This window comes from Carassius gibelio, chromosome A8, assembly GCF_023724105.1.
Source record: "Carassius gibelio isolate Cgi1373 ecotype wild population from Czech Republic chromosome A8, carGib1.2-hapl.c, whole genome shotgun sequence".
Taxonomy (NCBI): domain Eukaryota; kingdom Metazoa; phylum Chordata; class Actinopteri; order Cypriniformes; family Cyprinidae; genus Carassius; species Carassius gibelio.
Window position 1 is genome coordinate 20919073 of NC_068378.1, and position 23886 is coordinate 20942958.

General features: G+C 39.0%; 1 pseudogene; it reads left to right on the plus strand.

The window, feature by feature from the left end:
- The window catches only part of LOC128018845 (cytosolic carboxypeptidase 6-like), a 321358-nt pseudogene that overhangs the window by 105470 nt on the left and 192002 nt on the right, over positions 1 to 23886 (plus strand).

Genomic DNA, 23886 nt, shown 5'->3' on the forward strand with positions numbered 1-23886 from the left:
GGATGAAATACCAGTCTGTAAGCTAAAGACATTAGTGTGTGTTTCTCTTCCCTGCAGCGTGTGTTAGCGAGACACCATTAGCGATCCCGTGTGCAACTCTTACTGTAGTAATATGATGAAGGTAATCCAACCCCCGGGCCTGCCTTTACTTTTATAGATAAATCAATATTAGACTTTAACATTGAATTTGTTCTTGTGTAAATGTGAAGCTTTCGGGGCAGTGTGCTCACATTAATTTTTGAGAATGTTCCTATTCAGTTAACTAATGGACTCAAATAAAGTCGAACGTGAGTATGTAGGCTCCAAAATGAACTGTCACACCTGTCAGTGGCAGGTGAATGAGACTTACTGGCTATACATATATCCATGACTTTGCCATGACTCATTCAGTTGTTGGTGATTACTAGATAGTATTTGTTCTTAAAAAATAACAATAATAAAATAAAAAACTTTGATGGACTTTGGATTTTGTTAATTTCCTTTTTTTTTTTACTTTATTTTATTATCTTTGAAAAACTTGTGCAGTGCATATCGGAAAGTGTTGGACTATAATATTTTCACTTAGATTTAAACACTGTTTTAAGTGTTAAACTTGCCCCATGTAACATTTAATTGCAGGTTGTTCAATTAAACTAAACAAACAAAAGTTGACTAGTATGCTATAGAATTGTTGGCTGCTAGCATTTCATTGTATTTCACACTGGTACCTGGCTGTTAAAACCGTAAAACAAACAATTTGGATGTTTTAATAGACCCAGTGCTTCATTCTTGCTCCTTAGACTTATGCTTTGTAGTTAAAGAATAGCTTTTAGCCCTTCTAAAGTTTTTCATTTAAACAAAGCCCTCAAACAACAGTATGCAGACTTTAAATCCCTCGGTCTCCTGCTGTTTACCAAGCATTCAATTCCTCCAGAAATGAGAACAGCCCATGCAGAACTGATACTGTGCTTAGAATTTCTGCATCATATGTTACTTCTATGAATGTTCTTTAGTATAACTGCAGAATCTAAGCCTCTTCTTACAGAACAAATGCCAAGAAATAGAAATATTCACATATATTTTGCCAAAAAGAAAGGGTGATTTCTGTATATTTTCTTAAATGTTTTGCATATATTGATTTGTTTTGCATTAATCAATGGCAGGCGTGGTGTTTTCCACGATTATCAATGCTTAATCGCTCAAGTGCGGGAACCTCCAACGCTTTTGGTTCCGTGTGACTTTCCAAAGGTTAGCCTGCACATTAATGCTCTCATGCATTCAGCAAACAGAGCGGTCGTTCCCCTCGCACCTGGCATAATGCACTGCTGCATGGGAGTGCTATGAAAAGCCATTGAACACTCAGCCACATTTTCCAGATGTCGGAGGCGAGCTTATCATCCATTTTCATGTCTCCATCTCTCGCTCTCCTCTGTCTTGGTTTGTATTTCTGTCAGAGACACGAATGGGGTTTTTACTTCGCTGTTTTCAGTGCAAGCAGATACTGACCTGCGAGCCTGATTGCAGCCGCTATATTAAACTATGTGCTGCGTGAAACGCAGGCCCTGGCAAGCAAGCATCCAGACGTGCAATGTTCAGGAAGATGAGTGACACTCGCCTGCTCTCTTTTTCTCTCTCCCTCCCCAGGTCTGGAAGATTGCTTTTATACAGCCCCTCAATCAAAAACACACTGCCAAGGTGTACAGCATCTACAAAATGCTCTCCCCGGTGCAGCCAATGAAAGGATGAGGGAGGGGTTAAAGACAAACAGGCGAGAAGAGGGGAAATAAGCGAGTCAGTTCAGAGCTGATTAATTAATAAGGTTCATAGTTGAGGGGTGAGACAGTTCGATTGATATTCCACAGAGATGGCATGCCACTCACGCTTAACCTCCCTCCATCACTGCTGTTGATCCGGCAGGGCCGAGGGGTCGCTGTACCCCTGGGATCGTTCCGAATTAAAAACACTGACCTGTGACATCACTTCCTGCCGACACAGCGGTGCTGTCGAGGGCTGTTGGAAGTTTTTGGGCTCTTGACACTTCTTTTTTTCCTCTGTGTTATTTATAGCGATTGTGGCGTTTCTGAAGTCAACGGAAGTGAGTAACAATGTTGTGCTGTTATTTACCTCCTCCGCAACTACATCTCACTCTCTCTCTCCCTCAGTTTATCCAACCCATGATGCCTCGGCCTCTAGAGGGTCAGAGGCAATAACACAGGCCCACTTCTATTTTCTCATTTCAGCTGGCGTTGATGGGCCAACAGCAGCAGGACAGGAGGCTAAATCTATCATTCTCCACTACAGAATGGTGAGGGTCAAAAGTAGCAGGCCGTACGATTGCAGGAAACCCCTCTGTTCACTAGAAAAAATGCTGGATTTATGCAGTCTTATTTATGTGCCCTTTTCTCCTTAAAATCTGCATATTCATTTGGACATTAGAAAGATGAGAGAATACCTGCTGATAGTAACAGTGTGAACTGTCCTGGAGAGTGGTATTCATAGCCTCTGTCTCACCTCCAAAACGTAAACAGTCTCTCTCTCTCTCTCTCAAACACACACACACACACACACACACACACATTCTGCTGTAATATTTATCTCTCTGTGACTCATTCTCTGGCTAGTGGGGGATTTTGGCACAGTGTCAGCTCTGACCAGGGGGCTGTATTGTAATTATAGCAGATTGAGAAAACTGAATAACATATTGAGTCTCGCAAGCCTGTGGTAATTTTGTGTGTGCGTGTGTGTGTGTGATTGTAGAAAACCTCAGTACAGTGGCAGACTTGGGGGGGGGGGGGGGGGGGGGTTGGTGTTTGACCTTTTCATCCTGTAAAAGATCAACATGCACTGAAGCCAGCGCCACATTTGCTCTCCAAGCTGCCCATCTGCCACACTGTCATACGATTGGCTGCTGGCCCAGTGGAGGTGGGCATTTAAAGAGCCAGTGGTATCAGAATGAGAGTTTTGTGGCTTTTAGTACTTTTATAGCTTCTAAAATTCACTTTCACCAGACCAGAATGTCTCATGTTGTGCTTTGAAGATTTTTATCCCATCAAATCCTTCTAGAATGAGAAGGCTGTATCCAAAATCGAATAAAAACACTGTTGAACACACTTTTTTAACAATCACAAAGTAAAACAAAAGAAGTACCTACTCGGAGTACACGATTTTGGACAGCCAGTGTCATATTCATGCAGCTGTCTAGCAAGTAATGAATCATGGTCTATGTTCAGAATAGCATAACTACATACTACTCTTAGTATTGCTAAAATTTATAGTATGAATATTATACCTAGTTTGCAAATTTTCTGTAAATTTAGAATATCTGTTAAAGTTTCTTGCACATCAGCACAGTGCAGCCACTTGCCACATAATTATTATAAGTTTAATGTTTAAAGAGCAATTCAGAGTGTGGTTCAGGAATGGTCTCCGTGATTCACCTGCAGGTCAACTGGGGTTTCCTGTTTGTTAGAACATCAGACATCAACCCTGTCAGTTTTTCCCCTCCTCTCTCTCTCTCTCTCTCTCTCTCTCTCTGTTTTTCCCCTCTCCTTCCATCCTTCTTTTTGTCTGTGCAGTGCTGCCCCAGTAGACCGCTCTACTGACAGAGAGTGGACGCAGTGAGAGAGAAGCTAAAAATAACTTTGTAAAAAGCAGTTAGCTTTGACATCTCAGCCCAAGTGTGTATTTCCCAAAAAATGTGTGTGTTTGCACAGAGCCTTTTGTGATGGTGTTCTCACTCCGGTCTAAATTTGCTCATTGTGCTGCTGGCATGTTGGTAATCACACCCGTCTTGTCCTGTGGTGTAAAAATAGACAAACAAACACCATATAAATAAATGTAAAAAAAAAAAACCTAACAAGGCACCAGCATGAGAACATTACACCTCCATGGAAAGTTGCAGTTTTTTAAGCGGAATTCATTTGAATTTGATGAGCCATGAAATATGAATGGAAAACATGAACATATCTGATTAACCTGGGGTAGACCACATGCCTGTGCGATGACAGAAAGGCGAGAGATCATGGTGTTAGGTCACAGAAAAGGCCCCTCCATGGCTTTTAGATGGTGAAATTGCCCTTTGTGCTGATCTTCAACAAGCACTGAAGGTTTAACCCAATTCTTCATCATAAGACGAAACCTCACAAATGGTATCAGATGTCCAACAAAAGGGCAACCTCTGCCAACAACCATTTCTCTCGCCCAGCACTTCTAAAATCTAAGGTCACCCTCACAGGCTCACTACAGACAATTGGATGGCAATTTGAATAACATTTGCATATCATTACACCATGTGATACATGCCTGTTTGGAGGAACTTAACAACTTTTAGAACTATAGCCCAATGTACAAGACTAGAAATATTTTACATAAAATGTATAATGTAAAATATTTCTAGTGTTAGAACTATATTTTGCTCACCAAAGCGATTTAAAAAAAATATAGTAAATACAATTTATTTTACAATTTAAAATAATTGTTTTCAATGTAATATATTTTTAAATGTAATTTATTTTTGTTGGCAAAACTTAATTTCCAGAAGCCATTATTCCATTCTTTAGTGTCATGTGACCGTTCAGAAATTTATTTGAAATATAAATCTTTTGTAAAATGTATTTATCAAAAAGTATACAGTATATGTATTAGTGCTTCTTTGTTAAATAAACAACACCAACTATATATATATATATATATATATATATATATATATATATATATTCATTCCATGTTTTATCAGGGCTGCTGCAAGTTCTAGATTAATTAAACTAATTTGACCCCATGAAATAATATTAAGTTGATTATATTTATGAGTTTTCTTCTGCATGTGAATTACCTCTTAATTTCTCTCCCTCTAGCTCTCTTTCTTTTCTGACTCTCTCACACACATATACACAGTAGTAGTTCATGCTAGGATGGAATGATTTCCAGTCGTACACATCAAGTTATCATAAACTTGAAAAAGTAATTTTTCTTTAGCCTTTGTAAGTCTTATAGGCTATAGCTGATGCTCAGTCTTGTTTATACAGTACAAATACTACTTTACCTTCAGAAACCTTAATATGTGATACAGTGATGAGATGCTGTATATAAAAGCTTGTGTTCAAGATAACAGATATGGTATATCTAATTCTGTAATTGTCCACCCTTTGATTGCATTGGCCAATTCTAACTTTGTCCTCTGAGCCGGCTGGATGAAATACCAGTCTGTAAGCTAAAGACATTAGTGTGTGTTTCTCTTCCCTGCAGCGTGTGTTAGCGAGACACCATTAGCGATCCCGTGTGCAACTCTTACTGTAGTAATATGATGAAGGTAATCCAACCCCCGGGCCTGCCTTTACTTTTATAGATAAATCAATATTAGACTTTAACATTGAATTTGTTCTTGTGTAAATGTGAAGCTTTCGGGGCAGTGTGCTCACATTAATTTTTGAGAATGTTCCTATTCAGTTAACTAATGGACTCAAATAAAGTCGAACGTGAGTATGTAGGCTCCAAAATGAACTGTCACACCTGTCAGTGGCAGGTGAATGAGACTTACTGGCTATACATATATCCATGACTTTGCCATGACTCATTCAGTTGTTGGTGATTACTAGATAGTATTTGTTCTTAAAAAATAACAATAATAAAATAAAAAACTTTGATGGACTTTGGATTTTGTTAATTTCCTTTTTTTTTTTACTTTATTTTATTATCTTTGAAAAACTTGTGCAGTGCATATCGGAAAGTGTTGGACTATAATATTTTCACTTAGATTTAAACACTGTTTTAAGTGTTAAACTTGCCCCATGTAACATTTAATTGCAGGTTGTTCAATTAAACTAAACAAACAAAAGTTGACTAGTATGCTATAGAATTGTTGGCTGCTAGCATTTCATTGTATTTCACACTGGTACCTGGCTGTTAAAACCGTAAAACAAACAATTTGGATGTTTTAATAGACCCAGTGCTTCATTCTTGCTCCTTAGACTTATGCTTTGTAGTTAAAGAATAGCTTTTAGCCCTTCTAAAGTTTTTCATTTAAACAAAGCCCTCAAACAACAGTATGCAGACTTTAAATCCCTCGGTCTCCTGCTGTTTACCAAGCATTCAATTCCTCCAGAAATGAGAACAGCCCATGCAGAACTGATACTGTGCTTAGAATTTCTGCATCATATGTTACTTCTATGAATGTTCTTTAGTATAACTGCAGAATCTAAGCCTCTTCTTACAGAACAAATGCCAAGAAATAGAAATATTCACATATATTTTGCCAAAAAGAAAGGGTGATTTCTGTATATTTTCTTAAATGTTTTGCATATATTGATTTGTTTTGCATTAATCAATGGCAGGCGTGGTGTTTTCCACGATTATCAATGCTTAATCGCTCAAGTGCGGGAACCTCCAACGCTTTTGGTTCCGTGTGACTTTCCAAAGGTTAGCCTGCACATTAATGCTCTCATGCATTCAGCAAACAGAGCGGTCGTTCCCCTCGCACCTGGCATAATGCACTGCTGCATGGGAGTGCTATGAAAAGCCATTGAACACTCAGCCACATTTTCCAGATGTCGGAGGCGAGCTTATCATCCATTTTCATGTCTCCATCTCTCGCTCTCCTCTGTCTTGGTTTGTATTTCTGTCAGAGACACGAATGGGGTTTTTACTTCGCTGTTTTCAGTGCAAGCAGATACTGACCTGCGAGCCTGATTGCAGCCGCTATATTAAACTATGTGCTGCGTGAAACGCAGGCCCTGGCAAGCAAGCATCCAGACGTGCAATGTTCAGGAAGATGAGTGACACTCGCCTGCTCTCTTTTTCTCTCTCCCTCCCCAGGTCTGGAAGATTGCTTTTATACAGCCCCTCAATCAAAAACACACTGCCAAGGTGTACAGCATCTACAAAATGCTCTCCCCGGTGCAGCCAATGAAAGGATGAGGGAGGGGTTAAAGACAAACAGGCGAGAAGAGGGGAAATAAGCGAGTCAGTTCAGAGCTGATTAATTAATAAGGTTCATAGTTGAGGGGTGAGACAGTTCGATTGATATTCCACAGAGATGGCATGCCACTCACGCTTAACCTCCCTCCATCACTGCTGTTGATCCGGCAGGGCCGAGGGGTCGCTGTACCCCTGGGATCGTTCCGAATTAAAAACACTGACCTGTGACATCACTTCCTGCCGACACAGCGGTGCTGTCGAGGGCTGTTGGAAGTTTTTGGGCTCTTGACACTTCTTTTTTTCCTCTGTGTTATTTATAGCGATTGTGGCGTTTCTGAAGTCAACGGAAGTGAGTAACAATGTTGTGCTGTTATTTACCTCCTCCGCAACTACATCTCACTCTCTCTCTCCCTCAGTTTATCCAACCCATGATGCCTCGGCCTCTAGAGGGTCAGAGGCAATAACACAGGCCCACTTCTATTTTCTCATTTCAGCTGGCGTTGATGGGCCAACAGCAGCAGGACAGGAGGCTAAATCTATCATTCTCCACTACAGAATGGTGAGGGTCAAAAGTAGCAGGCCGTACGATTGCAGGAAACCCCTCTGTTCACTAGAAAAAATGCTGGATTTATGCAGTCTTATTTATGTGCCCTTTTCTCCTTAAAATCTGCATATTCATTTGGACATTAGAAAGATGAGAGAATACCTGCTGATAGTAACAGTGTGAACTGTCCTGGAGAGTGGTATTCATAGCCTCTGTCTCACCTCCAAAACGTAAACAGTCTCTCTCTCTCTCTCTCAAACACACACACACACACACACACACACACATTCTGCTGTAATATTTATCTCTCTGTGACTCATTCTCTGGCTAGTGGGGGATTTTGGCACAGTGTCAGCTCTGACCAGGGGGCTGTATTGTAATTATAGCAGATTGAGAAAACTGAATAACATATTGAGTCTCGCAAGCCTGTGGTAATTTTGTGTGTGTGTGTGTGTGTGTGTGTGTGATTGTAGAAAACCTCAGTACAGTGGCAGACTTGGGGGGGGGGGGGTTGTTTGACCTTTTCATCCTGTAAAAGATCAACATGCACTGAAGCCAGCGCCACATTTGCTCTCCAAGCTGCCCATCTGCCACACTGTCATACGATTGGCTGCTGGCCCAGTGGAGGTGGGCATTTAAAGAGCCAGTGGTATCAGAATGAGAGTTTTGTGGCTTTTAGTTCTTTTATAGCTTCTAAAATTCACTTTCACCAGACCAGAATGTCTCATGTTGTGCTTTGAAGATTTTTATCCAATCAAATCCTTCTAGAATGAGAAGGCTGTATCCAAAATCGAATAAAAACACTGTTGAACACACTTTTTTAACAATCACAAAGTAAAACAAAAGAAGTACCTACTCGGAGTACACGATTTTGGACAGCCAGTGTCATATTCATGCAGCTGTCTAGCAAGTAATGAATCATGGTCTATGTTCAGAATAGCATAACTACATACTACTCTTAGTATTGCTAAAATTTATAGTATGAATATTATACCCCGTATGCAAATTTTCTGTAAATTTAGAATATATGTTCAAGTTTCTTGAACATCAGCACAGTGCAGCCACTTGCCACATTATTGTTATAAGTTTAATGTTTAAAGAGCAATTCAGAGTGTGGGTCAGGAATGGTCTCCGTGATTCACCTGCAGGTCAACTGGGGTTTCCTGTTTGTTAGAACATCAGACATCAACCCTGTCAGTTTTTCCCCTCCTCTCTCTCTCTCTCTCTCTCTCTCTCTCTGTTTTTCCCCTCTCCTTCCATCCTTCTTTTTGTCTGTGCAGTGTTGCCCCAATAGACCGCTCTACTGACAGAGAGTGGACGCAGTGAGAGAGAAGCTAAAAATAACTTTGTAAAAAGCAGTTAGCTTTGACATCTCAGCCCAAGTGTGTATTTCCCAAAAAATGTGTGTGTTTGCACAGAGCCTTTTGTGATGGTGTTCTCACTCCGGTCTAAATTTGCTCATTGTGCTGCTGGCATGTTGGTAATCACACCCGTCTTGTCCTGTGGTGTAAAAATAGACAAACAAACACCATATAAATAAATGTAAAAAAAAAAAACTAACAAGGCACCAGCATGAGAACATTACACCTCCATGGAAAGTTGCAGTTTTTTAAGCGGAATTCATTTGAATTTGATGAGCCATGAAATATGAATGGAAAACATGAACATATCTGATTAACCTGGGGTAGACCACATGCCTGTGCGATGACAGAAAGGCGAGAGATCATGGTGATAGGTCACAGAACAGGCCCCTCCATGGCTTTTAGATGGTGAAATTGCCCTTTGTGCTGATCTTCAACAAGCACTGAAGGTTTAACCCAATTCTTCATCATAAGACGAAACCTCACAAATGGTATCAGATGTCCAACAAAAGGGCAACCCCTGCCAACAACCATTTCTCTCGCCCAGCACTTCTAAAATCTAAGGTCACCCTCACAGGCTCACTACAGACAATTGGATGGCAATTTGAATAACATTTGCATATCATTACACCATGTAATACATGCCTGTTTGGAGGAACTTAACAACTTTTAGAACTATAGCCCAATGTACAAGACTAGAAATATTTTACATAAAATGTATAATGTAAAATATTTCTAGTGTTAGAACTATATTTTGCTCACCAAAGCGATTAAAAAAAAAAATAGTAAATACAATTTATTTTACAATTTAAAATAATTGTTTTCAATTTAATATATTTTTAAATGTAATTTATTTTTGTTGGCAAAACTTAATTTCCAAAAGCCATTATTCCATTATTTTGTGTCATGTGACCGTTCAGAAATTTATTTGAAATATAAATCTTTTGTAAAATTTCTGCCATTGCTGATTCATTTAAAAAGAATCACTGACTTGAATCAGTCTAATTTAATGTCTTACTGAATATCTTTATGTATTTCACTTGATGTTTATATCATACTTGGTTTTATTCTATGTATATTGCCTATGAACATTTTTTAAAATATGTTTTAAAAATAAAAGAATATTGTTTAGAATACCATTAGAGTCAGTAATGGGTGGCCTACCTTGCTGCAAGCGGAAATAGGAGTTTGGTTATGTCAGTGTTTGTATTGTTTATTATTTATTGTTTGTTTTTATTGTAAGCATATTAATCTTTAAACTCTTCATTCTCCGTGCCTTTTCACCGTAGGGCCGTGTAAATGTATCACTGAGTATATTTAAACAGGGTGCCCTCTGAGATCCCCCCAATTAGAGAGGTCTGGAACAATAATGCTAGCACTTAATTGCATTAACATAATGCCTCCTAACGATCATTACACTCACCAAAATAGTTGTGATAATAAAGCCATTACTATTTTGAGAGCACAATTAGCCTACAGTGCCACCCTTTGTGATGTTATAATTGTGACATTTAGACGTGCATGCATTCCGTTCCTTATCCTGTTGGGAGGAGAGCATGGGAGGCGGAACGATTGTCATAGACCGTGGCAATTTATGTCCTCATCTGAGACAGACATGTCACCTGCATTCCGCCGTACAACCCGGCAGCGACGCAAGCTGATTGGTTGCATAGATAGACAGCGTTCTCTAAATCTGTCAGAGGTGAAAGAAATGGCTTAAGATAATAGAGTTAGATGGATAGATAGAAGGGAAAAGGAAGACCCGGCGAGAGTTTTGGCGAGATATAGGGAAGGATAGAAATGGAGAAAAAGAGATTGGTTTTCATGCCTGGTAGTCAGCAGCTCTGTAAATCTCCGAGGACTGAAGAGGGGGAGAGCAGAAGGTTGATAGTCATCCATCACTTTTGACAATTCCACCTCTCTGTCGCCACTTACTTGACGGAAGACCCCAAGCGAATGGGAGAGAGAGCAACAGAGAGTACTTTTATAGAGGAAGATGGCAACACTGTTCCATTTTGTTTATGTATTTGTCTGATCCTGAATGAGATATTGTGGCACTACAGTGCAGTAGCCTATTGTGGTTAAAAGGGGAGCTGAGTGGCCTGGCATCAGTAATATGTACAGTAGGGATATAATCTGGAGACAAACATCACCCAAAAGAACAGTCCACGCAAAATTAAGTTTCTGTTATTTATTCACCTCTATTGACTTTATTTCTTCATGATAGCTGCTGTAACTAAAGTAACTAAATTTCTATTCTCTTTTCTTTGCAAATTAAAGTGAATGGTGACTATGGCAGTCAAGCACAATTATCTTAACTGTAAGGGCCCTATTTTAACAATCTAAACGCAAGGTGTAAAGCGCACGGTGCAGGTGCACTCAGGGCATGTCCAGATACACTTTTGCTATTTTAACGATGGAAAAAATGGGTCTAAACGGGTTGCCCCTATTCTCTTAATGAGTAATGGGTATTTTTTTGGGCATAATGTGCAATAAACCAATCAGAGTCTCATCTTCCATTGCCTTTAAGAGTTATTTGCACTCGTGCCAGGATGGATTAGCTATTTAGATGGCGAAATTTGGCAAGCCCAAAGACAGAACGCGCCTCCGAGATGAAACAGAGCTGCTCGTGTGAGAGCGAATAGATAGCCTAACTCTGATACATGCGATGGCTATCCATTATGACATCTAGGCATTTATATATATATATATATATATATATATATATATATATATATGGTAACACTTTAGTACACTTGAACACTTTAGTAAAGGGTTCAATTTACACTAATAACTAGTTGCTTATTAGCATGTCTATTATTAACATATTGGCTGTTTATTAGTGCTTATAAAGTACATATAATGCATGACATCCATAATCCTACCCAATACCCTAAACTTAACAACTACCTTATAATAATAATAATAATAAGCAGCAAATAAGGAGTTAATTGAGGCAAAAGTCATAGTTAATGGTTAGTAAATAGTGAGAATTGGACCCTAAAATAAAGTGTGACCATATATATATATATATATATATATATATATATATATATATATATATATAATTAGCCTACAAAAAATTACTATGCATTGCAATCCTATAATTTGCAATATTTGACATGTTTGTGTGCTGCTGTGTATAATAAGCAGCATGTACCCGCATTGCAGACCTGTCTAAACTACAGTAGCACGCTCTTTAATTACAAAGAAAAAACATTGCGCCAGACCTTAGACCAGGTTTGAGTTGGTCTAGGGCACAGTCTATTTTCAGCTGCTTAAAATAGCAATGCGCCAGCAATGCGCCAGCAATGCGCCAGCAATGCGCCTGAACATCGCATTGCGCTGGGTGTATTATAGGGCCCTAAGTCTGTTTCTCAAACAAAGGCACTGAATGACTTCAGAACGTTTGATATATAGTGCACAAGTCATTTGAAGTACTTCTGTGAAGCAAAAAAAACTCAATTAACCCTCTGGAGTCTAAGGGTATTTTTGGGGCCTGGAGAAGTTTTGTCATGCCCTGACATTTGTGCTTTTTTCAGTTTCTTATAAATATCTAAATGGGTAAAGTCTAATCTCACTGGATTGTGACATTATTGTCTTCCAAATTTGTTTCATTATTAATTAAAATCAACACTATTAGTAATTCGAAAACAGAATTGAATCAGCGTTGAACTGATTCAAGCTGAATAACAACACTATTGTCTTCTGTAGAGTTGCTTATAGCAGAGTTTCATAATTGACATATGTTGATTTTGAATTTGTCTCATATTTGGAGAAATTGAATAAAGCGCTATGGAAATAAAGGTGAATCAACTTGACTAGACATTCTGCTAAATATTTCATTTGCTGTTCCACAGATGAAACTTCATAATACAGTTTTGAAAATGATCTAAGGGTGAGTAATTGATGACAGAATAGTGATCTGGCTAAACTATCCCTTTAAGTCATGTCAGAATGGAGGGTGAAATCATGAACCATGAGAGAAAGGATGTAAAAGTCCATTTAGTTTGACCAATCCATGCATTACAATACATTTTGATGTATTTTTGTTAATTATGGTAAATGTAAGTTGACGTAGACGCAGAAGAACATTAATTTATTGCATGCACAATAGCGTAACTCATATAAGCTACTGGCATAGGGTTAAGTATTACAAACATGTATATAAAGTTCTTTCCCTCATAGCTATGCACAGAGCCATCAGTAGGTTAATGGAATGCCTTTAAAGCTCTCCGAGCACCATTGTGTGAGTGACTGTGACCTTTTGCATTGTGTCGTCTGTGTTTTGCTGGACCGTCAGTCAAAAGCGATGGAGAGACCTAATTAAACATATTGCAATCACGTGTTGCTGCCACACAATGCAGCGGTAGATTGCAATAGCCTTTTCACTGAATACAGCAAAAGCGCACACTTCCTGGTTTTCCAGTGGAATTAAATAATCCTGCACAAAAGGCTCTGAATGCCTGAACCAAACAAAAGGTCTACGTGCCTGCTGCTTCAGAAATGCCTGCCAGAGTTTTCTGTTATCTGATATCACAGTTATTGAATACATCCCTTTTTAAGTAGGAAATTAAAAGCTGACATTAAATTGTAGCTCAGCATGTTTGCAGTTTGTCAGTATGTGAAATTTCTCCTCTCTTTCTCAAGAATGAGTTTGTGCTAAATCAGATTTGGATTTTTTATAGCACAGCTTTGAGGAGAGGTATTGGCCTTGTCATCTTGTTTCTAGAGGTCATGTGCCCAGTTGTAACAAACCCTTTAAGAAAGTTAAGTCTGATAATATCACTCTGGACCAGATTGTTTCAATTCGTGTTAGTCCTGTGATTAATTGTCAAAGCTCACGTTCTGTCCCTTGGTGCCTGGGATGTTTTCCTTTCAGGGTAACCCACCGTTGCATCAGAGCTGTGGCCCTTTGGAAAACCTCTCACCTGTTTCAATCAGATGTCCCACAGATGTCCCTTGGACTGATTTCTGGAGAGAATAAAATTGGTCATAATAGCTGCCTTTGGTTCGGGTTGGGGAGCTCTGCATGAGGTCATATTGGTGTTTGGCTCCTGGTCAAATCTGGAGCTACACTTACACATCAACTTCCTCGAGATGATCACATTTTTTCCTGGCCCTTAAAACCTTCCTGCCAGGCTTAAAGGGGCACCACGTCCTGGTGCTTTCGCACAACATAACAGTGGTAGCTTTTATCAATCAACAAGGAGGTCTCAGGTCACGCTTCCTCCACAGTTTGACTCGACGCCTCATTCTATGGGTTCATGTGCCGAAAAGACTGAACCAGCGGGCAGACATGCAGTCCAGGGACAAGGTATCTCCAGGAGAATGGAGACAGGAGCTCAGAGATTGAATCTGCCTCGTCCTCATACTTGTGCCAACTTGGGACTTGTCTATAGTCCTCAGGGCCCTATAGGGCCCTCCCTTTGAGCCACCCCAGCCAGCTGACTTGCGGCCCCTGTTGCTTAAGACCACTCTCCTTTTGGATGTAACATCAGTCAGGCGAGATGGTGACCTACAAGTTCTGTCAGTCAGTGCTTCATATCTTGAGTTTGGGCCTAAGGACTGTAGAGTTGTCCTCAAACCGAGATGTGGCTATGTGCTGAAAATGCTCTCCACTCTGTTTAGAGCACAAGTCATTACCCTTCTGGCACCCCCCAATTCATATGGTGAGCAGGGTCCCAACCCACTCTGCCCGGTTTGGACTCTTATGGTGTATGTTGAGTCTCTGGTCTGCTTGGACAGTCTGAGCAGCTCTTTGTGTACTTTGGAAGCAGCTCTAAAGGGCTGCATGTTACGAAGCAGAGACTATCTTCCTGGATAGTGGATGTTATAGTCTTGTCTTACGCTTTAGCCCCCAGCAGGGAAGAAAAGGGAGCACAGGGTCGTAACACAGGTTTGCATTGTCATATAGGTGTAGGGGCCCACTCCACCAGAGGAATGTCCTCCTCTTTGTCTTGGTCCAGTGGGATTTATATCTGTGATATTTGTGTGGCCTCCGGCTGGTCATTGCTGTCTACCTTCACCAGGTTTTATAACTTGGACATCTCTGCCATGCAGACATGGATTTTTCCCCTTAATTCTACCTAATCTCCATATAAGTGGAGAGGGGTTATGTTATGTAGTCCTCAGCCTAAATGGTCTCATTATTGGCTCATGCTTTCAGGAGCCCTCTGTAAAAGTGCTTCAGGGCTGGGCTCGCATGGCGGCTTCGTTCTGCACTTGCTAATAGCACTCGCTATTGGATGCATTCCCCATAAGCATGTCAATGCAATGGGAGAGACCATTCAAAAGGGAACACTCCAGTTACTAATGTAACTTCAGTTTCCTGAGATGAGGGAACAAGTGTTGTATAAGGTGCCGTGCTGTAAGACTGCAGGCAAATCAATGACTGTCACTTTAATCGAAAGTTTCTGATGAAATGGCGCTCAGAGCTAAATTATAGGCTGTGTCCAAATTCAGGGTCTGCAACCTCCTTAGGATCCTTCCTACCCGGTTGAAGGAGAGGGGTCCTCCGACAACCGCAAAAACCGGAAGTCGGTGTTTGTGAATTTGGACAGCCTACCCTTCTTTCAGTTCCCTCCCTTACCCTTTGCTCATATCCTGTCGCCTAGCAACCGTGACAGCGCTAAGCAAGACACGGGTGAAGAGCTCATCGTTATCTCCCCGGAGCTTTAAAAACACTTCTGTCTGCTCTTTCGTCCTTAGAAGCGTTAAAAACTGCTTCAATCACTAACAAATTAGCTGTGTGTAAGGGGATATTCACACAGGCAGTAAGGAAGAAGCTAGTTTACGAAAGTAAAAGTTTTTTTTTTTTTTTACATATAAACGTACAAATGTAAAAAAAAAAAAAAAAAAAAAAAAAAAAGTTTAACGCTAAAACAAAATGCCTATTTTGTTTTAGCAAAACAAAATAGGCATTCTACGAATTTGGACAGCCTTCGTCGCCGCACTGTGACGTAACATCCTTCAAATGAGTTCTCCGAAGGATGTAGACCCTGAATTTGGACACAGACATATAGAGGTAGGCTCCTGCCCTTTTGTTGGGTTGAAGCGCCATTGGTTCTTGCAGCTACACAAACGTGAACAAATCGGGCTTCAGTAACAAAATAAACAGGAGTTTTCCCATAAGCTTATCTTAACCAGAGCTTTTTATTTACAGTGTTGAAAAATCCTTTTTTTTTCTTTTTTAAAGTTTAGAATTAGAGGCAAAACAGTGTTTGGTGGTGTACCTTAAAAAATTAGTTAAAAAATAATAATTTCGTAGACATTTTATTTAAGTAAACTATTTAAGTTTTTTTGTTTGTTTACAAAGTTTTTATACAAAGCAAGGCTATATTCCATTTTTCATTTTTTATTTTATTGATCAAAAATAAATTTTAATCTTCAATGGAATATTTTAATGAAGAGAGTTGAAGTGTGATGCCATTTACAGTTTGATTGTTTATGGCTCAGTATACTGTATTTAACCCCTGTCACTATATGTACTTTTATATCCCCCATTGCATTCTGCATTATTCAGTGTCATTAAGCTAATATATCTACATTGAACTTTCTTAGTAATAACATGACTTACAGAGGGCAAAGTACATTATTTATGTCTCCCTCCATTTAGTCAAGTGTCTTAAATATTTCAGCAGTTTTCCCCAGAGCAGGACTCTGTAGATCGATCGGTATCATAAGACACCGTTTGCCCCAAACACTGTTTGACATCCAACTATTTCTGTTCAGGAGCACTGAGTAGGTCATTGCTTGTTGGCAGCCTTTTCTTTGTCACTTTTCTGTTGGTTTCTTATTATCTGTCTCTTAACAGAGTGTAAATAATTAGTTCACCTGTGCAGCTCAGAGCAGCTTGTTGTTGAGATGGAGGAGAACTTTGCCTCTGGAGCAGGTGTGTGACTCATAAATAAGAGGATTCTCCTTTAATCCCAGAATCATGTTTTAATGAGATCTTTACTACAGCTATGCAGCCACTAACTAAATAAAAACAGCAGCTGTTAACATAAATGATATGGTTGCTATTGTGCTATAATACCACAAAAGTGCAGAATTATTTATTAATTGCTGAGTCTGCAATGATGTATAGAATGTTTTCCTTTTCTTTCTTCCTCCTCTTTTTTGCATACAATGCAAATTTTAGATATATTTTCTAAATTTATTTAGTGTATTAACATTTAAAAGTATTATACATTTCAATTTAAAGGAGCCATAGAGTACAAAAATAAGTTTATAATGTGTTTGAACACAGTTGTGTGAACAAAAAAAAAAACAGCCTATAATGAAAAAAAAACAACCACTCAATTTTTATAATCCCAATATATCATAAACGGTCTCTCCAAAGGAGCGGTTACAGGTTTCTCAATACTATGATGTCATACTCTGGAAAGTTCTGGGCCCGGTTTCCCGATAACGCTCACTCTTAGCGTGCTAAGAAGACCTCGAAAGATATATCTTACCAAAGTTGTTTATGTTTCTAAGTGTGTTCCCCGAAGTGTCCCTTAGGAAGCTTCTTAGCACGCTGCCTCTTACGTCCGACGTAACAAGAGCGCTGTCCAAAGTGTGCTGAATGTGTTGGTATCGATTGCTCATGAATCGATTTTCCACTTCACGCGAAGGTGCAATACAGCGTTAAGAAAGACAACACGTTCCATGCAAATAAAACACTCCTAAAATTATTATAGTAACATTTCTTTTTAACATATTTTAAGTTATCAGTAGAATATAGACTATAAATTTAATTATCAAATGGTCAGTAATATGTTCACACGATATGTTGTGACGGTTAGACGAACCGGGTATCCCTCGCTAATCATCCACCCTCTTTATCCCATTGTGCTACTTGTGCCGCTTCTTGACATGGATTTAACGACTAATAAAAATTATATAATACACTTTTATATTAATGGTAAGGTACTTTACAATCAGAATTGATTGGCAAACAGCTGCAGTTACTTCTGTTTAATGCGGTATTGATTGCAATTGGTTTATGTTTTAAATAAAAATCTCTCTGTAGCAAAAAATAAAAATAAAATAAATAATAATAATAAAAAATAAAAAAATAAAAAAATAACGTAGCGCTGGGCTTCAGGGCTTAAAGCAAAATTCCGCCACGTTTGCCTGGCAAGCGCAGGTCTGAGAAGGTCCAGTAGCTCCATAATGAGTTGTATTGGGAGGCGAATATTTATTTTAATATAGCCACGTCAGGCAAAATGTCAGAAGGGCTTAAGTTTTGCCGAATAAAATAATTGACATGGACAAAACGTCTCCGCGTCCGGCTCCGTCTTTGATTCAAGGACATGGATCGCTGCTATGGTCGCTTACTGGACACAACCATGATTACCCATTTATAGATCTTAGCCATTTAGAGCCAAATTGTTTGCCAGATTTTAATTATCAAAAAATTGATTGCCAATTCGCTTTAATTACATTACGAAAAAGCCTAGGCTAATTACCACCATATTAGTTCTGATACCACATAAAGTCAACTACATAAATAGGCCTGTATCCCATTGCGAACATAATTTATTACAAGTCTTAAAAAATAACATAAAATCATTGTTGAGTGACAACATTGTCAACATACCATAGTTTGACTTGTACTTCGCTTCGCTGGTTTCTAAAGACTGCTGTACAGTAGCGTCTTGAGCTCAAACAATGCTAAGAGAGAGCTTACGAATGGTCCAGACCAACCTTACGAAAGTATGACTTACAGAAGATATACTTAGCGTACGAACGTGTCGGGAATCGTGCCACAAGGTTAAGAGAGAGGTTAAGGAATAGGTTAAGAACTACTTAGCAATAAGAACGTTTTGGGGAACCGGGCCCTGCCCATTTGTGATGCTCTCTGCCCTATTAACATAGACACAGCCCTGAGTGAGTAGTAGCAGTCCACCATTACTGTTTTCTCGCTGTAGCTAGTGGAAATAGAATGTCAATGCCAAATAGGCATTACGGGGAATATTAGAAAGGAAATGTCCTTAAAAAAATTTAAGTCCTGTGTGATTGTGCTAAACATTTTATGGTGGACTACCTCACAAATGAGAGTCAGTTCAATTCTGGAGTTATGCAAAGGTTGCTTCTGAAAGAGGGATCGATTCAATATCGACACTTTGTGCACAAGCGTCCACAAAACGTTTTTGACTACAGACAAAGTAAGCATTACACGTCATATTTTGTTTTCCAAAAGAGCGTCTTGACTCTTTGTAAGGCTAATGTTGCTAAAGCTACCATTGTAGAGTATCTGCCTGTTTTCACTGATGTTGCCTTAACATGCTTCCAGAATGATCGTAAATAGGAATACGGTACTTAAAAATTGCACTTGGAAGCAATTTGAACCTGGTTACACGGTCACCACCAGTTACACTGTAACACTTGTATGCCGGAGCATGAGCTCCTGAAGCTCTGCACCCTTCTGAAAAGTGAGGAAGAGCACCAGCTCAGTTGCATTTAAAGGGACAAAAACTAGTGGCATTTTCAACAAGCTATAAAACATATCTGTGGGGTATTTTGAGATAAAAACTCACATACACAATCTGGTGACAATAGAAACTTTTTACATTTTATAAAATGGGCTTAATAGGGCACCTTTAAATAGCTGTTTCCTATTTGAATAAAATGTATTATTGTAATGGCAGTTATTTTTCAAAAGTATATGGTGAAAATCTTTTGTAACATTATAAATGTCTTTATTTAACATTCAGTCAATTTAATGTATCTTTGCTTAATAAAAGTATTAATTTCTTAAAAAAAAAAATCTTAATGACCCTTAAATATAAAAAATACGATCATCTGAGTGGTAGTATAATTTTTTTTTAATGCAAATAAATTAGTATTAGAGTATGTACAGTTGATATACTGTATAATGCCAATACTAATGTATGTATGTTATAAATTACATTTACATGTTGATCAGATGGTTTCTTATAGCCTTTGTGGGAGAAACTGCTAGAATAAGATTCATAGTGGACCATACTTTAAGTCAAAAGTCAGGCTCCATGACACAAGACACCAGGTGAGTGTGTGTCAGTGTAAAGAGCACTAAAAGAACTTGACATGCATGATTGAAATGAACTCTCAGGCAGGCTGGATAGTAATGTGTTCCTGTCTCTGTCTCACTAATTAAATGTACCTTTTTCAAAGTTCCTCCATGACCAGCTCTGCTGTGAGCTGTGCTGCTTTGGGATCCAATTCCAAATTACTCCTCAGTCTAGATACATGGGCTTAACTAGCACAAGGGTGTCCACTAGTGAATGTACAGTATGCATGTGTGCATTTTCTCTCTTTCTTTCTTACATAAAACCCTTAATGAGCCTGAGATGAAATGTGCATCCAATTTAACCAACACCCCTCCCTTCTTCTGAGTAACTCCCCTGTTGACTTTGATGAAGACACTGTATGAAAAGATGACAGAGTGAGAGAAGCTTCACAACTACTATGAATATAGGTGGTGAAGAGGTACTGTATGAATGATACAGATCAGTTCTGACAGCATCAACTAAAGTCACCTTTAAAATTCACATCCACATATATTTATACACTCACCGGTCATTTTATTTGGCACATCTGTTCAATAGCTTGTTAACACTTTTTTTTTTTTAATCAGCCAATCATATGGCAGCAACTCAATCCATTTAGGTTCTAGATGCGGTTAAGACGATTTGCTAAAGTTCAAACCGAGCATCAGAATGGGGAAGAAAGTGGATTTAAGTGACTTTAAATATGGAATGGTTGTTGGTGCCAGACATGCTGGTCTGAGTATTTCAAAAACTTCTGATCTACTGGGATTTTCACACACAACCATCTCTAGGGTTTACCGAGAATGGTCAGAAAAAGAAAATATCCAGTGAGCAGCAGTTGTGCGGACGAAAATGCCTTTTTTATATCAGAGGTCAGAGAAGAATGGGCAGATCTATCAGGTTAGAGATAATAGAAAGGCAACAGTAACTCAAATAACCACTCGATACAACCAAGGTATGCGGAATATCATCTCTGAATGCACAACACATTAAACCCTGAAGCAGATAGGTTACAGCAGCAGAAGACTACACCAGGTGCCACTCCTGTCAGCTAAGAACAGGAAACAGAGGCTACAGTTAACACAGGATCACCAAAACTGGACAATCGAAGACTGGAAAAACGTTGCCTGGTCTGATGAGTCTTGATTTCTGCTGCAACATTCAGATAGTAGGGTCAGAATTTGGTGTAAAGACCATGAAAGCATGGATCCATCCTGCCTTGTCTCACAGGTTCAGGCTGGTGGTGGTGGTGTAATGGTGCGGGGGATATTTTCTTGGCAAACTGTGGTCTGCTTTGTACCAATTGAGCATCGTTTAAATGTCACAGCCTACCTGAGTATTGTTTCTGACAATGTCCATCCCTTTATGACTACAGTGAACCAATCTTCTGATGGCTACTTCCAGCAGAATAATGCACCATGTCACAAAGCTCAAATCATCTCAGGCTGGTTTCTTGAACATGACAATGAGTTCACTTTACTCAAATGGCCTCCACAGTCACCAGATCTCAATCCAATAGAGCAGCTTTGGGATGTGGTGGAACGGGAGATTTGCATCATGGATGTGCAGCCAACAAATCTGCAGCAATTGTGTGATGCTGTCATGTCAATATGGACCAAAAACTCTGAGGAATGTTTCCAACATCTTGTTGAATCTATGCCACAAAGAATTAATGCATTTCTGATGGCAAAAGGAAGTACTAGTAAGGTGTACCTAATTAAGTGGCCAGTAACTGTGTGTATATAGACTGTATAAAAACATGGATGTAGTGTCCATGACGTCACCCGTAGACTCCTGAAGTGTGTTTTTGATTCCTAAAGTGTGCAGAGCAGGCCGTCGCCATCTTGGCAGCACGTCACCGCGCGACTTTCCTGGACAATCAAAAATGGTCAAAAAGGCAGGAGCTACTTGTTGAGGCCAAGCCCACCTAGAGCGACGGCAGTGTCAGCAGCGGCAAACCACCTGTCCCTCAAGTGGCCACACCCTTAATTATGCAGAACTTTAGGTCTTAATGTAATTTAAACAGATGAGTTATAAAAAAATTAGACCCCCTTCACAGTTGTCATGATGGGCAAAATTAGCTATTTAGACCAAAATAATTTTTTGCACAAGGCTGTAAACATGTTTTTTTTCATTTAGTCAAGTGTCTTAAATATTTCAGCAGTTTTCCCCAGAGCAGGACTCTGTAGATCGATCGGTATCATAAGACACCGTTTGCCCCAAACACTGTTTGACATCCAACTATTTCTGTTCAGGAGCACTGAGTAGGTCATTGCTTGTTGGCAGCCTTTTCTTTGTCACTTTTCTGTTGGTTTCTTATTATCTGTCTCTTAACAGAGTGTAAATAATTAGTTCACCTGTGCAGCTCAGAGCAGCTTGTTGTTGAGATGGAGGAGAACTTTGCCTCTGGAGCAGGTGTGTGACTCATAAATAAGAGGATTCTCCTTTAATCCCAGAATCATGTTTTAATGAGATCTTTACTACAGCTATGCAGCCACTAACTAAATAAAAACAGCAGCTGTTAACATAAATGATATGGTTGCTATTGTGCTATAATACCACAAAAGTGCAGAATTATTTATTAATTGCTGAGTCTGCAATGATGTATAGAATGTTTTCCTTTTCTTTCTTCCTCCTCTTTTTTGCATACAATGCAAATTTTAGATATATTTTCTAAATTTATTTAGTGTATTAACATTTAAAAGTATTATACATTTCAATTTAAAGGAGCCATAGAGTACAAAAATAAGTTTATAATGTGTTTGAACACAGTTGTGTGAACAAAAAAAAAAACAGCCTATAATGAAAAAAAAACAACCACTCAATTTTTATAATCCCAATATATCATAAACGGTCTCTCCAAAGGAGCGGTTACAGGTTTCTCAATACTATGATGTCATACTCTGGAAAGTTCTGGGCCCGGTTTCCCGATAACGCTCACTCTTAGCGTGCTAAGAAGACCTCGAAAGATATATCTTACCAAAGTTGTTTATGTTTCTAAGTGTGTTCCCCGAAGTGTCCCTTAGGAAGCTTCTTAGCACGCTGCCTCTTACGTCCGACGTAACAAGAGCGCTGTCCAAAGTGTGCTGAATGTGTTGGTATCGATTGCTCATGAATCGATTTTCCACTTCACGCGAAGGTGCAATACAGCGTTAAGAAAGACAACACGTTCCATGCAAATAAAACACTCCTAAAATTATTATAGTAACATTTCTTTTTAACATATTTTAAGTTATCAGTAGAATATAGACTATAAATTTAATTATCAAATGGTCAGTAATATGTTCACACGATATGTTGTGACGGTTAGACGAACCGGGTATCCCTCGCTAATCATCCACCCTCTTTATCCCATTGTGCTACTTGTGCCGCTTCTTGACATGGATTTAACGACTAATAAAAATTATATAATACACTTTTATATTAATGGTAAGGTACTTTACAATCAGAATTGATTGGCAAACAGCTGCAGTTACTTCTGTTTAATGCGGTATTGATTGCAATTGGTTTATGTTTTAAATAAAAATCTCTCTGTAGCAAAAAATAAAAATAAAATAAATAATAATAATAAAAAATAAAAAAATAAAAAAATAACGTAGCGCTGGGCTTCAGGGCTTAAAGCAAAATTCCGCCACGTTTGCCTGGCAAGCGCAGGTCTGAGAAGGTCCAGTAGCTCCATAATGAGTTGTATTGGGAGGCGAATATTTATTTTAATATAGCCACGTCAGGCAAAATGTCAGAAGGGCTTAAGTTTTGCCGAATAAAATAATTGACATGGACAAAACGTCTCCGCGTCCGGCTCCGTCTTTGATTCAAGGACATGGATCGCTGCTATGGTCGCTTACTGGACACAACCATGATTACCCATTTATAGATCTTAGCCATTTAGAGCCAAATTGTTTGCCAGATTTTAATTATCAAAAAATTGATTGCCAATTCGCTTTAATTACATTACGAAAAAGCCTAGGCTAATTACCACCATATTAGTTCTGATACCACATAAAGTCAACTACATAAATAGGCCTGTATCCCATTGCGAACATAATTTATTACAAGTCTTAAAAAATAACAT